This window comes from Patella vulgata, chromosome 3 (genome assembly GCF_932274485.2).
Source record: "Patella vulgata chromosome 3, xgPatVulg1.2, whole genome shotgun sequence".
Taxonomy (NCBI): domain Eukaryota; kingdom Metazoa; phylum Mollusca; class Gastropoda; family Patellidae; genus Patella; species Patella vulgata.
In genome coordinates this window covers 28,300,588-28,324,107 of record NC_065881.2, presented here as the reverse complement: position 1 = coordinate 28,324,107, position 23,520 = coordinate 28,300,588, and positions in this window count along the sequence as shown.

Sequence of the window (23,520 nt, the reverse complement as noted above, 5' to 3'; positions counted from 1 at the left end):
TCAGAACACTTCTTAAACCCTGATATTCTTGATCATCCATAAAGGCTATTAAACGTCCATTCTGACGAAGGTAGTGCTGTATAGATATAATAATCTCATACAAAGTATTTGGTTTATAATTATCACCGGATTCCTTACGCACTTCAGCTATAAAAAAGGAAAGTGCCTCATTCAATTCTTGACTGGAAAGATTTAATAAACCTTTTTCTTCAGAGTTATTATTGTTTCTGTGTTTCTTCCACATACTAAACAAATTAACTGCCCATCTAGTTTTATTTTCAGTTTTAATACTAAGACCACTTTTAACCAAATTCTTTAGAGATCAGAATCGTCCAGGGGCTTGGAAAACCTCAGTGAAGTCTTGGCATTTTCTGGCAAATTTGGTGTTTGAACATCGCTTATATCAGAGTAGTTCAAATCAAAGTTTGGTAACTGTTTGGCTTCTTTTACATAATTTTCCTCCAAATTCAGAGCATCACTAAGAACAGTACCCGTTTCTAAATTATAATCATCTATTTCACAAGTCTTTGTTTGGGTAATAAATATATCATCATCACTAGAACCTGACATCTTGACACTTGAAGCATCAACTATTCAATGAATGAATGCATGAATGTTTAAAAGTGTACATTCTTAAAGTAACAACTGTCTTAAAACAACATTCAGTAGTGAGCTGTGTGCATGCTCATTTAATGCAGATACTATGTTTTAAGACAGATAAAGGCCACAAACTGTACTTTCTGTCAACAGAAAAAACAACTTCGGGGTTAACACCCCTCAGTTGTTTCTTCTGTTGACAGAAAGTACAGTTTTCGGCCTTTATCCCTTACATAAATTGCAGGGGGGGGGGGGATTGCCGAATGGTTAGCACGTGCGCGCTGTATCATAAAGCCTGTCATTGAGTCAACTGGCGTGGTTTCGAATCCTCAATTGTAGGTTACAAGGAGTAGGGTCGCCTGTCCAAGCTTGTGGGTTTTTTCCGGGTCCCCCGGTTTCCTCCCACTGCTAAAGACCCCTACGCGCAAGCGAATTATTGATATAAAATTAAACCATTTGTTAGTCCCGAAATAACATAGTTTGTGTCGAGTGTACGTTAAACCCCATCTCTCTCTCTCTCTCAAAAATAAATTGCAATACAAATAACCGAACGATCGGTTAATGATCATACGGTTGATAATACTGTGTAAAAGTTATTATACTATACCCCTTTTAAAAAGGCACTAGATATGAAACAAACCGTGGTAGTTAAAAACGTGGTATAATACAATATGAAGATGATACGAAAGTACCACGAGTTTAAATGTTAAAAAAAACCCCACAGGTATAATTCAGTCCGAGTCTGAGATAACCGAACTACGCGCGCCTTATTGCTTCTATACAACTGAAACGTGGTACGCTAGCCTTACTTGTCCTATACAATTGAAATGTGGTACTCAGCTTTGGTACCACCTCCTTTTTACAGTTTTGAAACAGATTTTGCAAATTTTGTTGATATTTTAATCCATATTAATGTTTTATAGGCCATATTTTTAGACTATGTTAAAATAAATTACAATACAAATAGGCGATCGATCGGTTAACGTGCTTTTTAATTATAGGGATTTTACATTATTTGAAACAAATTTTGATTTTTTTAATCCATATTAATGTTTTATAGGCCATATTTACACTTTTTGTTAAAATAAATCACAACACTGATCGCCGATCGATCGGTTAATGATCATACGATTAATAATACTGTGTAAAAGTTATTATACTATACCCCTTTTAAAAGGACCCTACATGGTATATCGGAATATTGGGTAGATATGAAACAAACCGTGGTAGGAAAAACGTGGTATAATAATATATAAGGATGATACGAAAGTACCATGAGTTGATATGTTAAAAAAAAAGAGGTATAATAGAATCCGAGACTGAAATAACCGTACCACGCCCTCCTTATTGCTTCTATGCAACCGACACGTGGTACGCTCACCTTAGAGGCTATAGTTTTTATTACACTACGTGTGTAGGGCAACGGCATGGTATAATACAGTATGAGAGTGATAAAAACGTACTTAGATAACCTCGCGTACGTATGAGTAGATGAGTTTAGCTTAGTTCTATTAGGCCCTACAGCATGATGGCAATTATCTACCAAGATCACCATCAGTACTAGTCAAGTATCTAGCCTACAAATTCCTAAAGTAGCTCGACAGTCGCTGAGCTATTAAAAAACATTTAATGTCGAATATTATTAAAAATCTTCGACTTCGACTCGACAACATTTTTTGGTTTCACTAATGTATCATTTATCATAGAATCACATCATTTAGAGATTTGCAAGGTCCCGCCTCCCTAAAAAATGTAGCACGTAGATCAACCAGCATGCAGACAGACAGGAAAAATATGAAAATTCCCATAAAATCTCATCAAAAATAATGATTAAATTCCAGTCTTTATCATGGTTAAAATCACATCAAATATTCACCTTTGTGTTCTAGGATACACATAGATTCATAAACACGCTATACCACAACATTTCAGCGTCTAAAAGTAGCAAACAAGACGATAAAAAAGATGACGATGTGATACGGACCTTTTCCGTTCGATACGTGCTGTCGTATCCGTGTGCCGTATCACGTATGAAAAAAACACATATTGATGACGTCACAAGCATAATCGTTACGGATACGTGATACGGACCAGAAATTTACGCTTGCCAAAAGTCTCTATTATAAGAATGAACTAAACGTATATACTGAGATAACAGTACCATGTCTCAATGTGTGACTGATATAAAGGTTATCAGATAACAATCCCACGTGTGAAGGAATACTTTCGTGGTTTAAAACAGTATGAGAAGAATATAAAAATTCTGGCCCTGAGTTCACAAAGCATTCTCAGACTTGCGTTAAGAATTTACTCAAAATTATTCTTAACTAAAACAGAGCCATTTATATATATATATTTTTTTTTTGTTGCTTTAATGTATCAAGTACATTAATACGAGGGGGGTTGGATGGCCGAATGGTTAGCGCGCGCTGTATCATACGGTATGTCATTGAGTCAACTGGCGTGGTTTCGAATCCCCGGTTGTACGTGACAAGGAGTAGATCGCCTGTCCAACCTCGTGGGTTTTCGCGGAGTCCTCCCACTGCTAAAGACCACTACGCGCAAGCGAATAATTGAAATAAAATTGAACCATATGTTAGTCCCAAAATGACCTAGTTTGTGTCGAGTGGACGTTAAACCCCGTATCTCTCTCTCTCCCCTCTCTCTCTCATTAATACGAACCCATATGCAAAGTTTTGTGTTTCTGGATCAAAGATATTTCTCAGAAAACAGAGATTGAAAGTTGAGTAAATTCTTAACTTAAGACTGGGAATGCTTTGCGAACTTGAGTCCTGAGGTGACATTGCCACGTCGGATGGTTAAGGGTGTGGTATAATACAGCATGGGAATATTATAAACGTAGTGCGATAATAGTACCGCGTGTGAATGGTAAGGGCGTGGTATAATACACTGTGAGATAACTCAGTTCAATGTGTAGTATGTAAAGACTTGTGATAATGATATAAACGTACTTATGGGATAGATAAAACGTGGTATAACCGAATATATGACTGATATTACAGTAGCACTTTAATAGATAAAACGTGGTAAGCATATTATACTAGAATATACGGCCGAGACGGAGTATGAAAATGATACAATTTTAAGCGTACTAAAATGACAGTTCTACGTGTGATGAGTACAGACGTTGTATAATAGAATATGGAGATAATACAATATAAGAATGACGTAAATCTACTTATATGAAAGTACCACAGTTCCTCTTATGTTGGGTAAAAACGTGGTATAATATGATATAATATAAGAATGATATAAATGTACTGCGATAACAGTTCCTCGTATGATTTGTAAAGGCGTGGTATAATAAATGATATAATCGCACTAGAATGACATAAGGAATCAACATAAGGCCAACATAGTTAGTTAGTTAGTTCTTGGTTTAACGTCTGCTTCCACATAAGTGATATCGCAGACAAGACATAGGAGAGCCGAAGCTGATTCCTGTTTTTTAGAATATGATTTTGCAATCTTTCCATTTGGCCTTAGGCCATGGATTTGGTTTAGTGGGAAGTTCTTCCCTTTATTTAATATAAAACATATCGTTTGGTAGATGATCTCGTCTGCTTCTGGATTGGTAGTTAGTTTGGGGTTAGTGTTTAGGTGCCAGGCCCGTCTTATCGTGGCCTCCCCTTACTCCACTATCCCACTCTCTGGGTTTGGTATCAGTTTTTTTTTTTGCGGAATAGTGTTTAGGTGCCGAGTTCGTCTGACCGTAACTCCCCCTTACTCCACTATCCTGCTAGTTTGGTAGATGTCATCTTTGTGGGGTTTGTGTTTAGGTGCCAGGCCCGTCTTATCGTGACCTCCCCTTACTCCACTATCCCACTCTGTAGGTTTGGTGTCTGTTTTTGGTGGAATAGTGTTTAGATGCCGAGTCCGTCTGGTCGTGACTCCCCCTTACTCCACTATCCTGTCAGTTTAGTATAAATCCCCTATGTAGTTTAGTGTTTAGATGCCGGGCCCGTCTAACCGTGACCCCCTCTTACTTCACTATTCTACTTAGTAAAACTGTGTCCATTAGGGCGTGGATTTGTTCGAAGATTTGCAGTTTCAGATCTGGTCTCGGGAAGAGTAGGTTCTTAGTGTTGAATGGTATGTTGTTGGTCTCCATTGTTCTCACTAGTTCCCTTCTCTCCTACTCGTATACCCCGCAGTCTACCAGGACATGGTTAGTGGTACATTCTTCTCTGCACTCACAGATGATGACTTGGTGTTTGTAGTCTCGCAGCCGCTCTTTCACCCTTAGCTTCGATATAAGTCTACAAATATCTCTTCTAGGGTGATGGAGTGTTGTCTTTGTGTAGATCTTGTCACCCAGCCGAAATCTGTATGTGTCAAGTTCAACGAGATTTAATTCCCAGATTGAATTGACCTGTCTTTTGACCATACTGTAGATTTCCGTGGTGCTGTAGTCTATGGTGCGGAGTGGTGCTGTTTCCTTGAGACCTTCATTGGCGAGTCGATCTGCCTCCTCGTTTCCTCTAATGTTGACATGTGATGGAATCCTCACGAGTTCTACTTTGCTTCCCTTCTCTAAAACCCTCTGGTACAGCTGCCTGATTTCCAAAATGACTTCTGGTCTTGAGTCCGAGTTGTCATTTTGGATTGAAATCAGACTGCACAGAGAGTCGCTTGGAATGACGAACTTACTAGTCTTTTGATGGGGAATCCATGATATAGCGTCACGAATGGCCACAAGCTCTGCAGTGTACACCGAACAGTTATTGGAAAGTTTCCCGTTTGGCAGGTATATTCCAAACGAGTTGGTGCCCCTTTCAGGATTGCGTGAGCCATCCGTGTACACATGATCCCAGTCGTTTTTATACTTCACATGGGAAATAGGTAAGGGTTAATCTGCATGTTTTCCGTATATAAATCTTAACCCAAAAGGTTAATTCCTACGTATCCGGATAAAAAAAAATAAAATTCGGATTATTACTCCTCATTATGGCTTAAAATCTCTAGATAAGGTGTGTTAATTAACAAGGGTGAAAAATGAACTGAAAGGCGAGTTAATTATCGCTAGGGGTGAAAGACTCTGGTACGGTGCGTTTTCTGTACTGAGTGTGTTAATAATCCGACGGGTTAAAAACGAATGACACGGTGTGTATTGTTTAATTGGTGTGTTTTCTCGATAGTTGTTATAACTGCGCCAAAAGGGTATAATCAAGGACCAACAGGCTTTATCTGACTCGTGAGTGTTAAATCAAAACTTGGTAAGGAAAATTGTTTTTACCGTGCGATTTTTCATTCGCAGGTGTGTTTTACGCAAATAGGTCTTTGTATAACGACATGTCTTTATATGTGGAGTTGCACGGGGCTGTTTCTTCTATGCGTCTTTTGTATTTGTTGATGAACATAAGACATGGTACGTGTTTTATAGTCACGCCACTTATAAAGTTGCATAATAAAATATAAATATGGACCCTAATCTGTCGTAAAAAGGTGAAAACAATCAGGCCCCAATTTGAATATATCCGGGTATATAGCGATAAGCTTAAGTTACCGTATGTCTATATATATTCTTTTGTTCTGACAATTTATTGTTTTGCGGGTTGAAATTAGTACCACGTAAACAGTAACTCGTTGCCGGTTTATTGTTTTGCGTGTTGAAATGAGTACCACGCAACCCGTAGCTCATAGCCAGTTTATTGTTTTGCGTGTTGAAATTAGTACAATGTACGTAACCCGTACTTGTTTCGTTGCAACTTTTAATAGATAACCATTTTGCAATTATATTTATATTATAAACAAAAAAAACCCTCTATACAATAGAAATGTTAGCTGTTCAATAATAATTGTTATATAGCCACCGTATTTAACAATCATCACATAGATGGTTTCCTATACCGTGAGGGTTTGAACAGTGTTTCATTAATAATTAATATCATAGTCGGATTCGGTTTGTTACATAATTCCCACCCGTCGGCTTTTCGGGTAGAAATCATGGAAAAAGCTTTATTTTGTAGGTTTTGATGTTTGATTACAAAAAACCAATGTTGACATTTTTTCTGAGTAGTTCTTCATAGTATGGGACGCCATTATTTGAGGGTAGCCATTTTGCGATAATATTCCAACTCATTTTATTATTTTCACCTTATTTATAATGTTATCGACATATCAACTGTGATTTGGCAATGTATTAATGTTGGCAGGGTTCATGACTATACTTCAGATTGTTTTCGATCATTTCAGGATGATATTTCCAAGATGGCGACCATTTTTGGCAGGAAAATCGGACGATGTGCTGATTTAGATTAAGTAGTATTGTTTGGTGTCAAAATATATGTTTTCGGGGCCACAGATTCCATTCCTGACATTTACAACCTTGTAAAATGATCACATGTTCATATACTTAGCATATTTCCAAGATGGCGGTCATTTTTTGGCGGGAAAATAGGACGATGTGCTGATATTGATTAAGTAGTCGTCGTTGGTGTCAATATATATGTTTTCAAGGGCACAGAAAACATTTTTGGCGGGAAGATGGAACGATGTGCGGATATTGAATAAGTAGTCGTCTATGGTACCAGGATATATTTTGGGGGGAGCAGGTTCCATTTTTACCGTTTACAACTGTGTAAAATTATCACATGTTCACATATTTAGCACATTTCCAATATGGCTTTCATGTCGGGCGGGAAAATGGGACGATGTGCTGATTTTGATTACGTAGTAGCGTTTTTGTGTCAATATCTGTTTTTCGGGGCGCAGATTCAATTTCTGCCATTTACAACTGTGTTTTCTAAACACATTACTGTAAAGGTTTCTGAATCCAATTCTGCTATGTATAAGCTTGTAGCACGTTCCTGGAAGCCTGTGCCGAGTTTACCCATTAGGTATATTATCCAACAATGTAGTAGTTGAACTCCAGCGCAATATCATTCCACATGTCCGTTCTACATTCATCTTGGAAGTCAATTGATAACATAATCTATGCTATGAGGGCTTCTTAGCAAGTATTTCATTTACAGCCACGTCCCCACCACTATCATCCACGTTGCTGCCAGGCTGGAACAAAGCTCCTGGCCATATGCTTGCTACGCTGTTACGACCTTTATGTATATATAGGGAAGATACTGAGCCTCGTCCATCAGCTCCGGTCTAGCATCCAAAGAGGAAACCTCAAGAAAACTATGAAATGTTCTTGATTGGTTGTTTTCTGCTTTGAAAGTGAATTAGGACGGGTGAGCGTGGCACAGTCTCTATAGGCGTGACGAGAGAACGCCTTACACCTGGTAGGCATGTCACTAGAGTGTGGTGAGAAAGTATCCCGGTCTGACTGGTAACCGTGAGATCATGGTGGGAACACTTTTCGCGCAGCCAGATCTTGGCAATGAGCGCAGAAAGATCTTGTAGTAAGTGTTTGGTGTGGTCGTTGCAGGCGCATGATGGGCACGTGGCGTAAGCACCATGCTGCCGCTATGCTCTTTTTGCCTTCATGCCAGCAATAGGCTTTACTTTCCCAGGAAAATCGATGATAAATAAATGCTAATAATGTGTTTAGAAAACGTTCCACCATCTTGGAAATATGCTAAATTGGTGAACATACGACCATTTTTCGTAGTTGTATATGACAGAAATCGAATCTGCCTCCCCGAAAACATATATATTGTCACCAAAGACAACTATTTAATCGAAATCAACCCATCGTCCGATTTTCCCGCCACATGTGGCAGCAATATTGGAAATATACTAAATATGTGAACATGTGATCATTTTACAAGGTTGTAAATGTCAGAAATTGATTCTGCGCCCCCGTAAACATATATATTGACACCAAACGCTACCACTTATTCAAAATCTGCACATCGTCTCATTTTCCCACCAAAAATGCCCGCCATCTTGATAATATGCTAAGTATATGAACATGTGATCATTTTACAAGGTTGTAAATGTCAGGAATGGAATTTGTGACCACGAAAACATATATATTGACACCAAACACTACTACTTAATCGAAATCAGCACATCGACCGATTTTCCCGCTAAAAATGGGCGCCATCTTGGAAATATCATCATGAAATGATGGAAAACAATCTGAGACATAGTCATGAATGCCGCCAATATTAATACATTGGCAAATCACAGTTGATATGTCGATAACATTATAAATAAGGTGAAAATAAAAAATAATTTGGAATATTATCGCAAAATGGCTACCCTCAAATAATGGCCTCCCATACTGTGAAGGCCTACTCAAAAAAAATGTCAACATCGGTATTTTGTAATCAAACATCAAAACCTACAAAATAAAGCTTATTCCACGATTTCAATATTGTCTTGTAGTATGAACTGTATATATAATAAGGACTGATAAGTATAATTTATAGTAATTTGGGTGTTTTAATGATTTTACAAGCTCATCCTTTACATTTTAACTTGGCTGAAGAATTCGTTAACGTAGTAACAGTTGTAGATGTGCACCAACAAAGTCCAATAGAAGATGCCACCTGTGTAACTATCTGTCAATCTTCGCCGAATTTAAAACCCTGATGATGATGACTTGAACTTTGCAAAGAAATCCAAAGGTGACATGACAGACTTGGCTGATAATCAGTCACAGTTAGATCGTGTACTCCAAGTTGTGTCTAATCTAAGTGATCAAATGTTACAATCACATGAACAAATGACCGACAAAATGAATAAACTTCAAGAGACTGTAGAAAATAATCTAATTAAAAAAATGGAACACTTGATAGACTCTCGATTAAATTCAGAAATATTAAGGATTGAAAACAGTTTAAAAGAGAATATTGGTCAAAAAGTTAAAAGCTTGGTTAATTCTGAAATAACCATTGCGACTGTTGATTTAAATAACAAACTGAAAACAATTGAAAAATCGTGTGCTGAATGTGTAGCTCAGGTCAAAAAGAATAAATCATGGCATGTCGCAGTTAATAATAACACCAAACGCACGTGCTTTGTTATAAGGAACTTAACGGAACATTCCGACGAAATACATGACCCAAATGTTTTGATAAACAGTGTTAACCGTTTGATTAGAGATGAACTCAAACTCACGTCGGTAAAGATAGCTAAAGCTGAACGTCGCCCATCAGCAGTTAAACGACAGACACAATGCGCTCCTTTAACTGTAACTGTGGAATCTGAGAGCATGAAGTCGGATATTATGAGATCAAAACGTTTCTTCAAAAACTCAGAAGAATTTCGAGAGGTTTACATTGAAAATGATAAAACACCAGAAGAGCGAAAGCAAGAATCTAATTTTCGGACAATGGTAAGAGAAATGGGCAAGAATAAATTATTTCGAGTTAACGGCGGCCGCATTCTTAAGAATACTGATCGTAATGATGAACATTAGGGATGCGTTCGGTTTGGGTCCTGGAATTGCCGTGGCTTTCCCACGAAACACAATGAAAATAGCGAATTTAGAAAACATATAATGAATTTTCTTAACTGCGACGTTATAGGTCTGTGCGAAACTTTTCTTGTTTCTAATAATGTTTTAGATATCCCCGGATATAAGTGGTTTGGAAATAATAGAAAACAAATACATAGGCGTTCAAAACGTGGTAATGGAGGGGTCGGGTTTTTAATTAAAAGGGATCTGATCAGAACAGTTTTTAATATTAGAGTATTAGATACATCGATAGAAGATATATTGTGGCTACACATCACTGGTATTGGCACTGACCCGTCAATATGTATTGCTATCTGCTACCTCCCCCCAGAAGGATCAACACGCCCAAATCAAACTGAGGGTTTTTTTGAAAATCTAACGAATCAAATTTATGAATATCAACAGTTGGGATCTATTCAAATTTTGGGAGACTTTAATGCGCGTTGTGCTGACGACTCGGATATTGTCGAATGGGTGGACGGTATTGGCCCTCGAGAGATTCTGGACGTTAACAGAAACCATCATGGTAAATTATTTTTGGATTTTCTGGTCGTGACAAATTTTGTTATGTTGAATGGAAGGGTAGGGGAACAAGACTTTACATCAATTTCGACAAAAGGTAAAGCAGTAGTGGACTATGTTTGTGTGCCTCATGAGTCTCTAGAAACTATTAAACATTTTAATGTTTTAACTATGACAGACATAATAGCTGACATTAAGTTACAGCCGTCATCCATCCCTGATCACTCTATGTTGATCTGGGAGATAGACTATATATTAAACCAACGACAACATGATGTAATATGTTCTGGTTATAGTGTAAAACAGTACCATCTCCGAGATATCCCAGATGACTTTCTATCATTCACAAACATTGACCCAATATTGTATGAAAAGATAATGGCAATAGAGGGTAATATGCAATGCCAGAGAGATGTCCAGCGTGCTTATAGTGACTTTCTAGAATTGATAAAAACCGAAATGGATAATAGAATACCGTGTAAGAAAACATTAGCCCCCAATTGTGCTATCAAGACAAACAAACGAGCTAGAAAGCCTTATTGGAATGACGAACTTGCTGCGCAGTGGACTCATGCGCGTAACTGTGAAAAGTTGTGGTTAAAATCAAATTTTCACGTTAATAAAGGGAAATTAAAATCGGAATTTTGTCAAGCTAGGAAATGTTTTGATCAATTACACAGAAAAGTAAAGAGACAATATCGCCAAAAGCTACAAGATGAGCTATCAGAAAAATTTGAGTGTACCAATAGTTCAGAATTTTGGAAGACAATCGGTCAAATAGGTATCTCAAATTACAGACAGAACATGATCCCCTGGGCAGTTATTAATAAGAATGGTAGACTCGTTACTGATAAGGAAAGTGTCTTGAATAGGTGGCAAGCTGACTTTAGTACTATCTTAAATAAAGGACCTAATGATACAAATTTGGACTTAGATACAAATTTGAATTTAGAATACGAATCTATCAAAGACTTGATGCATTTATATCACTTAAGGAAGTAAACACTGCGATTGATAAACTGAAACCCCGAAAAGCGTCTGGTGCTGATGAAATCCCAGCGGAAGTGCTAAGAATGACGTGTCCGTACTCCTCCATAAGATATGTAACATCTGTTTCGAGACTGGTACCGTCCCAAAAGAATGGACTAATAGTGTTATATATCCAATCATGAAGCCGGTATGACAGATAACCCTAACCCATTTTTTAAAACCCCTACAAAATATACTATTCAAAAAAAGTAGGGGATATTTGATTTTTAAGTGTTATTAAAGTCACCTAATGAAACTGACGAAGAAACAAATGACAAAATGAAATGAAGTTCACATTCATCGATTTATTCCAAATGATCGTTAGACTAAGTAAGGCACAGACTGACCATTATAAGGGTAAAATGATACCCGGGGTCAAACAGCAAAGTTACCACAGCATCACAACCAAGTCAGTAACGGGTAAATCCTCCTCTGTTTGCCAAACAAGCATTGATCCGACGTGGCATACTCCTAATGAGACGTCTAAGGTCATTTTGGTCCAGATTGTCCCATTCCTGTTGCAACGCAGCAGCAAGTTCTTGGACATTGGCAGGACGTTGTTGACGTTGACGTAACCTCTGTCCAAGCATGTCCCAGACATGCTCGATGGGGGAGAGGTCGGGACTCAGTGCTGGCCAAGGTAATGTGGTGATGTTCTGTTGTTGGAGGTAACCTGTAACGATCCTGGCCCTGTGACATCTTGCGTTGTCATCCTGGAAGATGAAACGGCGGCCATGACGTCGTGCGAACGGCACAACATGGACTGCCAAGATGTTGTCCCGGTAGTACTGGCCTGTAACACGCCCTGCAACAACATGTAAAGCCGTTCTTCCAGCAACAGTGATGCCTCCCCACACCATAACAGAACCACCCCCAAATCGATCATGTCTGATGACGTTAACGTCTTGGAAGCGCTCGTTTCGACGACGCCACACCCTCCTACGTCTGTCCAAAAAATCAACAGTGAACCTTGACTCATCTGAAAACATCACATTGCTCCAGCGTCGATTATCCCAGTGTTGACGATCCCTACACCAACGACGTCTTGCCTGAATGTGATGATCTCTCAAACAAGGGATCACGCGAGGACGTCGGGCGCGAAGGTGACCCCTATGCAGTCGATTCCGAATCGTCTGGCCACTCACTCTCACACCAGTGTCTGTTTGAAGACGAGCGCTGATCTGATTTGCTGTGATGACACGATTTCTCAAGGCCAAGGTACGGATAAATCGATCCTGGGCTTGAGTTGTCGCCCTTGGTCGACCTGAGCGTGGTCTGTCCTGTACAGATTGTGTATCACGGTATCTGGACCATAGCCTGCTTATGACAGACTGAGAAACATTCATCGTCCGCGCCACAACCGCCTGTGTTGTGCCGATCTGTAGCATGCCAAGGGCACGTAACCTTTCATTTTGGGTAAGCCGACGCATATCAAAATTTATTTTCTGGTCACTAAAACAATTAAACTGATGTTTCCACCCTGGAATTCAATGCCACAATGACTGTAACATTCAAAGTCAGAGTCGTGCAAATCTTGGGTTGGACCCCCATGATGATCCCAAGCATCACCTGCATTCCATGCGGTAGCTATTGGTGCGTTTGGGCGTCACATGTAACTGGAAATGTTTCTTCTGTTAGGTTCTATAGTGACTTTTTTCGTAGTCATTTGCATATTTTAGTATTATGCCCCCAAACTCAAATATCCCCTACTTTTTTTGAATAGTATATAAACAAACACCATGTGGCCATGCTGTCTACCAAGACACCTCGTGCAAAAGCATTATGGTTACGTTGCTGGCTGAGCGGGCGATAAATATTTGGTTTAGGCGGTTATGTTTTTGTATACCTACATGCGATTCACTCAGGGGGCAACTGTAAAAAAAATGCAAACAGCAACTGGGGGGTGGAGTGGGTCTGTCAGCCGAAAAAAGTGCATGAAAAAGTGCATTTCCGCGTAAGAAAATTGGGTGGTCTAACGGAGTTCTGCAAGAAAAAAAACATTTCCGGGTAAGAAAATTGGGTGGTCTAACTGAGTTCTGCAAGAAAAAAAAGCATTTCCCGGTAAGAAAATTGGGTGGTCTAACAGAGTTCTGCAAGAAAAAAAGCATTTCCGGGTAAGAAAATTGGGTGGTCTAACAGAGTTCTGAAAGAAAAATAGCATTTCTGGGTAAGAAAATTGAGTGGTCTAATGGGTCCCTGCAAGAAAATTGCATGAAACGGGATACGAAGTGTTTCAGTTCATATCAATAACAACTCCATCAAAATAGAATCGTATTTCCGTTTTTACCGAGGTGTGTCGAATCCAAGCGAAGATAAATTCAATTTTAAAATGCTTGATGAGTCTTGGGTCGCTGGTAAATAAATTATGAAAGAAAATGCTATTCGAATATTTCAAATAAAATATTTTTAACGTCTGAAGATTTTTAAAAAGATTAGTAAATTAGCCATAGTGTGGCCTTTTTGACCGGTAGTGCCAGTCGTGAATGAATTAGTTACGGCCTGTTAACCGAGACTACACAGGGATAACTCTTGGCAACAACAATGATGGCTACACTTTTGAAGTTTTGATAACTTTAACATGGGTGAGTTTTTAGCCTTTATTATTTTATTTGCAGACTGTCAACACAATTTTATTGCTAGTTCTTGTTCAGAGAAGAGCAGTTCTTGCATACACCCCTCAGAATAACCTATAAAACTATGTGATGCCTGTTGTGACAATAAATTTTTGAATTATTATTTTATTATGATTGAGGTATTTTATTGGTCAAAACATGACATAGAAAATCGAGTCTACATGATATGTTGGACCTTTTGTGTTTTTCTTAAATTGGAGAGTTGGAAAGTTGAAAACCCCCACTATGTGCAGTTAAAAATTGTTTATTTTGATTGAATCGTATTTTATGTTAGATTTGTTAGAAAAAAACACCATAAGTGTAAGTAAAGACGTCATTTATATTTGTCCATCAATAATATGTGAAATCTCTGGATTATTGTACGAATATTTGTCATTTTGATAAATTCCCTCGTGGCTAGGTTGAAAATCCCCGCTGTTGAATATTTTACGAACCAAGGGAAGTAACTCCATTTGTGAACCCCCTTCAAATTGGGATCAGACAATTCGATTTTTGATTGTAATTTTGAAATGTTTGTATCTTTTCAGTTCGAATTATTTGCTGTTTTCTTTCCTGTTGAATATGATTAAATATTAGTGTTTAAAGTAGAGTTGCTGAAGTAAAAAGTCGTTCTGCAAAACCTGACATTAGCACCTGTGGAAGCTTGAATAGTTCAAGACAAACAGAAAAAGAGTTAGAAATTCGACGACTTTTGATCGCACAAGCTGAAGAAATGGCTGAATATGAAGCTGAAATGGAGAAACAACGGGCTGAAATGGAAATAGAACATAGAAAACAAACCAAAATAAAAAAATTAAGATTTAAGCAACAGTTAGCCGAGAAGGAAGCCTTTCTAAATGACTCAACATCTTCTCGTAGCAGTCGTTCTGTAAAATGCTCTCCTACAATAGATAATCTCCCTTCTCCCACCCCTAGTGAAAAAATAAAAAGAACCCAGCAATGGGCCTCAACACCCATTCAACCCCCCCGATGGAAATTCTGATAGAAATATTGAACGCCCACCAGTATTTGAATATCACCCCCCTACTCCCATTGAACCTAAAATAAACTGTGTAGAACTGAATGCTAATGCTACTGAATATAGACCTGAGACTCGCCAACCTATACAAAATGTTGTAACAAATTATGATCGAAATATTGGTGATGCCATCAGTCAGACTGCTGAGATCAACCCTGCGAATGTTCAGGCCGTTTTGTTAAAATTGAATATGCTTCAGAGCATGGAACCATTGAAATTTACCGGGGACCCTTCTAAATACCCTGTGTTTAGAGAGCGAATCAGAAATCACTTGGAAGATGGCCTTCTAACCGATCAACAGAGAATTGAATTCTTGCCTAAATTCCTGGACGGCGAAGCTCTTGGGGTGATGGAAAGAGCATCGGGTTGTTCTTATAGTGCCATAGTTTCTATGCTTGAAGTCCGATATGGACACCCTGCAAAGGTAGCAGCAGAAACTTTGAAAGGTTTAGTGAATGTCCCAATACTGACAAGCTCTGATACTAAGGGATTGTTGAAATTTTCTGAGAACTTAGAATCAGCTATCAAACGTTTGATAGGTATTTATGAGGCTGAAGCTAGTACCATGTCTAACCTAAAATTGGTTGTATCTCGTTTGCCCAATTATCTCATCAATAAGTGGGGTGATTTCTGTTATAATTTGAGAAGTAAGGATTGCACACCGCGATTAAGAAACTTAGGCGAATTTGTAAAGAAGCACGCTGCTATAAAAAATGACCCAGCTTTTGTGCCATTGAACTCCAGTGATAACTTTATTAAGCATAAAAAAGATAAAATTCCCTTTGTGAACAATTACCCTAATAGACGTACAACTACATTATCAACTGATGTCTCACAAAAATCTGCACATAAAACATGTGCATTTTGTTCACAAAATCATAACCTATCTAAATGTGGCGAATTCGCAAAGAAAGATTTAGACACTTGTTGGAAAGTAGTAAAAGAATCGAAAGTGTGTCACGCTTGTTTATTGCCAGGACACCTTCATGACAGCTGTCGTGTTAATATTCATTGTCCCTGCTCGAATGAAAGAAAACACCATCTATTATTACACAATCCTAGGGGCAAGCGTGAAGATTATAAGAATAATAAAACACCCGTAGATAAAAACACTGACGAAACCGACGTTAAAACAATTTCAGTATGCCATGCTACAATGATTAAAAATCTAACTCTGACGGTCCTATTACATGTTGTTGCTGTGCAAGTATTTGGACCCCGGGGAAAGTCTCTGACCACCTATGGGCTTATTGACAATGCTTCTAGGGCAACCATTATAGACTGTGAGATTTCTAAACCTCTCGGAATTCGAGGTCGAAAAAGCCAGGTCAATGTGAGCACAATTACCCAAAGTAAATCCGAACAATTTGAAATTGCAAATTTTAGAATCCAATCTGCATCTGATGATGGTGCTGTGTTTGAAGTAAAAGAACGACTTATTACTGATAAATTTAATATCAACGAGAAAGTGTTACCACACAATATTAACCTCAGTCTACATCCACATTTTAAAGATCTCGATCTTCCAGACGTTGATATCAAGAAGGTGACCATTTTGATAGGTAAAGACATGCCCGAGCTTCATGATATTTTAGAAGTTCGAAAATCTGATCAACCCAGAAGTGAACTACAAGGACTACGGGGACCTTTAGGATGGGTGATAACCGGATCTTTAGGAGGAGTTCCAATTCCGAAATCAGTTACCTGCAATTTTACTCATGTTGATAAAGACTTGCACAAATTGGTTGAAAAGTTCTGGAAACTAGATGACTTTGGTTCGAAAAGATTGAATATTCCAGAACGGTTTGAAACTGAATCGGTTGAAGATAAGTGTGCTAATATGATTTTAGACAAGACTACCCGGTTAATTAATGGACACTATGAAAGCGGTCTGTTATGGAAAAACGATAACGTGACTCTACCTAATAACCGACACCAAGCCGAGGATCGGCTGAGAAGTTTAAAACGTAGGTTTGAAAAGGATGACGATTTCGGTAACGTATACACAAAAACAATGGCGGATTATATCCAAAATGGATACGCTTGAAAGCTGTCTGACGAGGAGGCGAAGCGCACAAGCCCGAGAACGTTTTACTTGCCACATTTTGGAATAAAGAATGAGAATAAACCCGGTAAAGTTAGAATTGTATTTGATGCCGCAGCGGAATACGTTGGTACATCGTTAAATAAACAATTATTGACTGGACCGGATAGAACAAACAACTTAGTCGGAGTACTCTTGCGATTCCGTCAAGATAAAATAGCCCTTGCCGCCGATGTTGAAAGTATGTTCCACCAGGTGCGTGTTAGAAAGAAAGATCAAGATTCGCTAAGATTTCTGTGGTGGACACATGGATTTAATAAACCCCTAGATGAATAAGTCATGACTGTTCATATTTTCGGAGCAGCTGACTCACCCTGTTCAGCCAATTCTGCTTTATTGAGAACCGCGAAAGACAACGAGATTGAATTTGACACCGAAGCTGTGAAAACTATAGAAAATAACTTTTATGTTGACGATCTTCTAAAATCGTTTTCCACTCCAGAAGCGGCTGTTGATATTGGACACCAAGTTGTTGAAATATGTAAAAATGGCGGTTTCAAATTGACAAAATTTCTAAGTAACGACAGAAACGTTTTAGAAACTTTTCCTAGTGAACTAAGAGCAGATCCTACCCTTGATTTAGATTTTGAACAGTTGCCGAATTCCAGAGCACTCGGGCTTCAGTGGTCTGTTGAATTGGACACTCTGGGATTCAAAGTCATGAATTTAGACAAACCAAACACAATGAGAGGAGTGTTATCAACAATTTGTTCTGTGTTTGACCCTCTCAATATTGCTGCCCCTGTAATGATTCCTGCTAAACAGATCATGCAAGAACTCTGGCGTAAGAAGTGGTCGTGGGATCAAAGGTTAGAAGGAGAATTGCTCGTGAAATGGATGAAGTGGAAAGCTAACCTCCAACTCTTGGGAAACGTCAAAGTTCAAAGAAGCTATTTCCTCAAAGACAGAGATGAACAGGGTACAGTTGTTGAACTGCATCATTTTTGTGACGCCTCTGAAATTTTCTTAGGGTGTGTGTCCTTTATGAGAATCTTGTACCCAAATGGTGAAATTGAATGTTCCTTTGTGATGGGTAAATCCAGAAATGCACCAATCAAATCAATAAGTATTCCTAGACTAGAATTACAGGGTGCTGTACTAGCTGCTAGAATCCATACCAGTTTAATCCGTGAAATAGAAATTGATATTGACAGAACCTATTTCTGGACTGATTCGATGATAACACTGAACTATATTAACAATGAAAATCGTCGTTTCCAGACCTTTGTTGGAAATAGAATAACCGAAATCCGTGAATTAACAGAACCCGACCAATGGCATCACTGCTCTGGGAAGTTGAACCCTGCTGATGATGTAAGCGGGGGACTTACCTTTGAACAATTCAACTCTGACAGTCGTTGGATTAGAGGACCTCAATTTCTTTGGAAACCCAAAGATCAATGGCCGGATTTGAAGATTGATACTGTTCCGGTTGAAATGTTAGAAGTTAAGAAGGAGATCAACGCGTTTTCTTCTGAGTCCGAATCGTGTCTTTCTCAATTAATAAACAGACATTCTAACTGGACTTCGTGTGTCAGAAATGTAGCTTGGATCGTGAAATTTATTGACTGGTTGAAAACCGATCCAACTAACAGATCGAAAATCGAAAAACGAATTACAACCGAAGACTATGAATCTGCAACCAAGTGTATCATCCGAGAAGTTCAAAGTCGGAATTTTCCAAATGAACTGACAAGTTTGAAATCATACCAATGTGTGAGCAACTCGAGTAACATTGTCAGGCTAAAACCGTTATTAAGTGATGGCATCATCCATGTAAGTGGTAGACTGACAAAGGCTCCTATATCATATGATGCGAAACATCCCATGATACTTCCGCGAAAACATCATGTAACGAAGGTGATAATCCAACATTTCCATAAAGCAAATGGACACTGTGGACACGAACAAGTGCTTTCGTTAATCCGAGAAAGGTTTTGGATTTTGAAATCAAGAATTGCCATTCGTGAAGTGATACAGTGCCATTCATTTGGAACTTGTGAAATCTCTAGAAACTGACGATTTCTTATTAGCCTTGATTAGATTTATGAATCGTCGCGGACGTGTTAAACAGATTTCCTCGGACAACGGAAGTAACTTTGTCGGAGCTGAAAAAGAAATCTGCGAGTGCATCCGGAAACTGAACTCCGGCAAGGTAGAAAAATATCTTGTTGAGCGTCATTGTAAATGGATTTTCCACACGCCCACTGCAGCCCATATGTCAGGAGTGTGGGAACGAATTGTAAAGAGTGTAAAACGAAGTTTGAAAGCAATTATCGGAAATGACACTATCAACGAAGAGGTATTAACAACTGTTTTAACAGAAGCTGAAAGGATCGCAAACAGCAGACCTTTAACGCGAAACCCATTAAGCCAAAATGACGATGACCCTTTAACTCCGAACCATTTCTTGAATGTGAAACCCAGTGATTATATTCCTCACGAAATTATTTGTGAAACTGATAAATTTAGCAAGAAAAGATGGCGCCAGTGCCAATTATTATCCAATCACTATTGGAATAGGTGGTTAAAGGAGTATATCCCCACTCTCCAAAATCGTAGCAAATGGTTAAAACCTAAGCGTAATTTGTGTATAGGCGATTTGGTATTAGTGTGTGAAGACAATATTCCCAAGAACCAATGGCTTCTTGGCCGCGTAACTGATGTATTCCCCGGTAATGACAATTTAGTTCGAAATGTTGAAGTGAAAACTAAGAATTCGGTTCTAAAAAGACCCGTTCTTAAACTGTGTTTATTAGAAGCACATGACTGTGAAGTTTAGACATATTTGTTTGAAATATTGGTGTATTTGAAATGTTTGAAATATCCAAATTAAATTGTAGGACTATACTGTTGAACAGGCTACTTGTAACTATGCAACTTTGTATATTTGCTAGGATTGTATTTGTAATTTTGATAGAATTGATTGAAGGTTTGAAAGTGGCGTAGTATTGTTGTTGGAAAGTGTTATGAACTATTTCCTTCTTGTCCCAATAGTTCATGGCGAGCGGTATGTTGTGACAATAAATTTTTGAATTATTATTTTATTATGATTGAGGTATTTTTTTGGTCAAAACATGACATAGAAAATCGAGTCTACATGATATGTTGGGCCTTTTGTGTTTTTCTTAAATTGGAGAGTTGGAAAGTTGAAAACCCCCACTATGTGCAGTTAAAAATTGTTTATTTTGATTGAATCGTATTTTATATGTTAGAATTGTTAGAAAAAAGCACCATAAGTGTAAGTAAAGACGTCATTTATATTTGTCCATCAATAATATGTGAAATCTCTGGATTATTGTACGAATATTTGTCATTTTGATAAATTCCCTCGTGGCTAGGTTGAAAATCCCCGCTGTTGAATATTTTACGAACCAAGGGAAGTAACTCCATTTGTGAACCCCCTTCAAATTGGGATCAGACCAATTCGATTTTTGATTGTAATTTTGAAATGTTTGTATTGTCATTGTCATTGTCAATTTTAGCATAATTTTCCGTTATCCTAGGACCAAATCAGCTGCTATTTCACCTCCCCTAGTGACTATATTTTCAAACAATTTCTTGAGACTAATGACTCATTATCAGGCAGATCATGTTATTCAGAATTTGGGCAAACTTTGATTTAAATTGTCCACTTTAAAGTAAACACTGCAGAGACTCCCAGAGTGCAAAAAACCAAAACAAAATTGTCCACACTGCTTAGTTACGAATAATTTATGATGCCTGTTTATGACTGATTTTCTTCTGTTTTATATATTTCAGAGATGTGTTTGGATGAAGTTTGAAAATAGTGTGATGGTCATTTGAGCAGAATTTCTTGAAGATATTTGTCAATAAAGATTTGGGTTGAGGAAGATGGCTGAGCACAAAATGAAAAAAAAGTACACTGTAATATTTATATATGCAGTTATTCGCCTTGCTAAAACAGGGGAGTTATATATTGTCCAATCGACAGTGTCTAATCCACCAACCAAAACGCAAGATTCACAAGCATGTTACAATGCTGTGTCGATACTGTTTTTTTCCCTGTCTCGGAGGTGGTGTTTGGTAACTATGTTTTTAGGACAATTGTGATACTTAAGTGAATGGTGAACTTTGTGTCGTAAGGTGACGACTGTGATTAACTTTATAGTGAACTTTAAAGTGAACTTTAATTTCGTGAAAACCCATGCTTTCTAACATGGCGGATCTCCATAGACATCGTGAACTCTGTGAACTGTGAATTCTGTGACTCGTGAACTCTAATTATTGAATTTGAACTGTCAACAAAGAAAGCTGTCAACTTGTTTATGTTTGTACTGTAACTCCTGTTTCTTGTATATGTATATTTACATAAATATTCATTAATATTTCAAAGCCTTATCATTTCATTCAAGTGTTATCCCGTGATTTGATCGACTGTTGTCCTGTCAATTTGGTTTGCCAGCCCACTCAGAATAAACACGTCGTGTGGAGAGGGTTAACATCTTTTTTACCTACAACACCGCAGCATGCCAAGATGAGATTTGGGTAATCTTTTACTTCTTCACACTCTGGTCAAAATTGGTCAACCTGTGATCAGTAGATTTGAGTGGATATGGGAAAGCACAATAAATGAATAGGTACAAGCCTAAGTTCATATATTTTAGCCTGTCTCTGCATATGGGCAGTCTTAGACTATCTTTGCTAATAATTCAGACTCAGAATTTTGTCGAACATCAACTCAATATAAATACTGTATTTATAACATATCGTCTTGTCATTTGTTCTATTGCTCAGCCTTTAGTAGTTAGGTATTGCACATACTTTTGGGTGGTCTAAAATGAGATATTTCAAGAAACAAATTTTCTTGCACAAGATTTTAGGGTGGTCTAATACACAACTGTGAGGAACACATTTTCTTGCACATGATTTTTGGGTGGTCAATTAAGCAACTGTGAAGAACACATTTTATTGCGCAAGATTTTAGGGTGGTCTTTCTTAAAAATGATGGTGCATATTTTTTTACGCAAGATTTTAATGGGTGGGTGGTCTACCCAGGTCCAGTGCATATTTTTCGACTTGACGTATGATGTTTTTTTTACTACTGCCCCTCGATTCACTCTGATAAAATGCAGAAAAAAATTAACAAAATATTACTGACAGGCTAACTTGACACAATTTTATGGAACACAGGTACTTTTCACTTCACACATATTTCCAGGATGATTATCTCTGTGTTTTATTTTACCAGTATAAACCATATTGTGATGTCTACAGGTTTTATACAGATAGAATCTTAACTAATCCTAATAATTGTTGTAAATCAATAGGAGTTTGGGCCTACTATGTAAATTTGGGGGGGGGGGGGGTCCAAGTATATTCAGACCCCCCCAGAAAAACAATTGGGGGGGGGGGGCGGACCCCCCGGACCCTCCCATGTGTGACGCCCATGACCTCAATTAGGAGTTATTGTGTTCCAAAGCATCAACCAATCAATTTGCTTATCGCTCTGCTTACCCTGGGCAGAAAATGCTCACTATCAAAGTTAGTCAAGGTCTTGATGTGATAAAACCATACACCAATATTATCGTGTCCCAAATCATCAACCAATCAAATTGCTTATCTCTGCTTATTCTAAGCAGAAAATGCTCATCATAGAACTCCATCAAGGCATTGGCCTAATAAACACCTACACCAAGTTTGAACATTCTAGCTTAATTAGAATGAGAGTTTTTGTGTTCCAAATTTTCGACCAATCAAATTGCTTATCACTCTGCTTACCCTGAGCAAAAAATGCTCATTATTGAACTTTGTCAAGGTATTGATATAATGAACTATACACCAAGTTTCATCACTCTCACTTAATTAGAACTAAAGTTATTGTGTTCCAAAGCATCAACCAATCAAATTGCTTATCTCTGCTTACCCTAAGCAGAAAATGCTCATCTTCGAACGCCATCAAGGCATTGACCTAATAAACACCCACATCAAGTTTGAACATTCTAGCTCAATTAGAAGGAGAGTTATTGTGTCCCAAAAAGTGTGACAGACGGACAGACGCAGGGGACAATAAAATACAGGGTAAAGTACAGACTATTTCTATTTTTCTCGTTTTCACTTATCTAGTGACATTCAATTACTTTTTTGAATTGTCAGATATCCTCTCATAGTCTCGCATAACAACTTTTGGTCTTCCAAGGAATTATTAGTGAGCAGAAATTCGCCCGTAATCTGTTATCACTCATCACTTCAGTTAAGTTATATAGAAGGA